Source organism: Monodon monoceros, unplaced genomic scaffold (assembly GCF_005190385.1).
Source record: "Monodon monoceros isolate NGI ecotype Baffin Bay Population unplaced genomic scaffold, NGI_Narwhal_1 Super_Scaffold_20, whole genome shotgun sequence".
NCBI classification, from domain to species: Eukaryota; Metazoa; Chordata; class Mammalia; order Artiodactyla; family Monodontidae; genus Monodon; species Monodon monoceros.
This window is the reverse complement of record NW_021703777.1, coordinates 18329040-18331859: the sequence shown is the minus strand read 5'-3', so window position 1 is coordinate 18331859 and position 2820 is coordinate 18329040. Positions and strand designations below refer to the sequence as shown.

At 40.5% G+C, this 2820-nt stretch overlaps 1 pseudogene; it reads right to left on the bottom strand.

Annotated features, from left to right (window-relative positions):
- Positions 1 to 546: 546 nt before the first annotated feature.
- Positions 547 to 1059, bottom strand: LOC114903069 (annotated as a pseudogene).
- Positions 1060 to 2820: the final 1761 nt, after the last annotated feature.

The window sequence follows — 2820 nt, the reverse complement described above, 5'->3', positions numbered from 1 at the left end:
AGCCAATGGTTTTTATTTTTTTTCCATGTTTTCTTGTTATTCTCAGAGACTGCAAGACGCAGAAGTCACTTTGACCAACTCTTTGCCCTCCCCCCCATTTTTTCTATTTGATTGATGAGAGTCATTATTTGAGTGAACAGCTTTTAAATTTGTTTTCAGGGATGTTAGATGAAGGTTATAATGCACACTATGTTAGAATCTGGTTGTGATTTCTTAGGCATTATAATTTGAATATAGGCAGCTGTCACCGAGTAGATGGTAGTGGTCTTTAACATAGTATAAGGCTGTGATTCATCTCTTTTCTAATGTTAAACCATGAGGACCAAGCAGATGTGGACATGAGGCAGGGAGACAGTCCTGGGAAAGTCATGCCAAATGAGAACATCTAAGTAGGGGCTAAGGAAAGAATCTCAGGATAGGCCTGGGCTTAGAATTTTATTAGTCCCAGTGGAGTTAGGGCTTTGAGATCAAGGAACTGCCTAGGAGAAGAATGTCTTCCACTCCTAAGATCAAAGATAGAACCTCACCGTCTTTTTTTTTTTTTTTTTAAAGTCTTAGTTTATTAACTCTCTCATGAAAAATCTGCACAATCACCAAAGATACAATCACTGCAGAGTCTTTATTCCTTCTGCTGCCCAATCTCCAGCTCACTGCTGGACACTTCATTTCTTCATCTCCAGCACCAACATTGTCCTTTGCAGTCCCCCTGACTTTCTTCATTCTGTTCTTGCATTCCTTTCGCTGTTTTCTTGAGATATTTTTCTTCTCATACAGGCCATGTCTTGCAAGTCTGTGTTTGGGCTCATCCTTCTTCACATAATCCAAGGAATCGTAAGTCATGCCAAAGCCAGTTGTCTTGCCACCACCGAAACGGGTTCTGAATCCAAACACAAAGATGACATCTGGTGTGGTCTTGTACATTTTGGCTAGTTTTTCCTGAATTTCTGTCTTAGGTACTGTTGCCTTCCCAGGATGAAGGACATCGATGATCATTTATTTCCGCTAAAGTATTCGGTTGGTCATGAACTTCCTGGATCAGATAGTTACCGTGTTGTTCATGATGGCAGTTAATCGTCAAGCAGCCAGGAAGGAAAAGAGAACTATCTTCCACCGGCCAATCATATCAATGCTCATGGAAGGACCTCGGGAGGCCAAAGCTGAAAAGTGAATTGTCCAAATAAGCTTGGCCCTCTTAACAATTTTCTCCTTGAGAATGAGTTTTACTATAAATATTCCATAGAGGGCTTCCCTGGTGGCGCAGTGGTTGAGAGTCCGCCTGCCGATGCAGAGGAAACGGGTTTGTGCCCTGGTCCGGGAAGATCCCACATGCCGCGGAGCGGCTGGGCCCGTGAGCCATGGCCGCTGAGCCTGCGCGTCCGGAGCCTGTGCTCCGCAACGGGAGAGGCCACAGCAGTGGGAGGCCCGCGTACCGCAAAAAAATAAATAAATAATAAATAAGTAAATAAATATTCCATAGAAACTCTTCTCCCCTACTGCATCATCTTGTAGATTATGTTGCCTATTGTTTCACTTTTTTTCCCTATTCTTATTTTCTCCCTTCTCTCTTGAACTTGATGCTTCATATGCATACTTGCCAGGCCCAGTCTCACACAGGACTTGGACTTTGGCTACCCACTGTACCATACTGACCAGCCCCACTCATTACTATATCTAATCCTGGCCCCAGGAACACAAGTTTCAGATGGGTGCCTCTTCCCCCATGCTCATCCCAGAAGGAACATCAGATATAATTCAGATCTCATCCATCAGAGCCGGAGTGGGTTAGAAGACTGGGAATCTAGAAAATAATACTGAGCAGCATGGAAGTGTAGGCTGTGGAATTAATGTGGAAAAGAGGCTCAGGATATCAGCTGAGAGAAAGTGCTTGATGTCACACCAAAGGCTGCTAGGCCAGGCCTTAAGACCATTGTCCTACTTTTCTGTACAGATGACTCTACTTCTTCTTTTCTGCCATGCCAGAGGGAGAAGGTATAATTTATAAAAATTAGAAGCTGTAGAATTGAGAGTCCTAGCCACAGGGTTGCCAGATAAAATATAGATAACCAGTAAAATTTGAATTTTAGGTAAACAACAAATAATTTTTTAGTATAAGTATGTCGTATGCAATAACGGGGCTATGCTTAGAGTAAAAAAGCATCTAATTGTTTACCTGCAATTCAGATTAAACTGGGTATCTTGTATTTTTATTTGCTGCATCTGGCACCCTTTCTAAGTCTTGGGGAAAAGCTACTGGATTGGATGAACTCAATAGTGTGAACATTTGAGAGACATTTTTTAGATTAGAGAGATTATGTGTTGTTCAAAACATGGAAGAGTTTCAGTTTGGCTGGAGCTCAGTTTGAGCTGGAGGAAGCATAGTTATAAGACATGTCATGATGAGAAGGGGCAAAATTCTATTGCAATTCCATCCATACTAAAGATTTAAATGCTGTAATTACTCAAAAATTTACATTGATAAGTGACAGATTAATTAAGAGTTAAAGGGAAGCAAGCAGTATTCAAGAATGAATAGAAATGACTGAATAAGGATTGATCACTTATCAATAGAGTCCTTGTTGCTTAAGTGTGATTTAAGATTATGGATCCATGTGTGTTTAAACTGAAATGGTCCAGTTGCTATAAGAACATTATGATACCTTTATTATGTCACTTTTCAGGACTTTGTTTAGGATATGACTACATTATTTTGAATTATGGTTGTCAGGAATACCAAGATACTTCTTACATTTGGTTAATGCAGTACTCATTCAGAAAACTCAAAATTATAATTTGGGGCAGCTAAATAAATGTGTAATATGG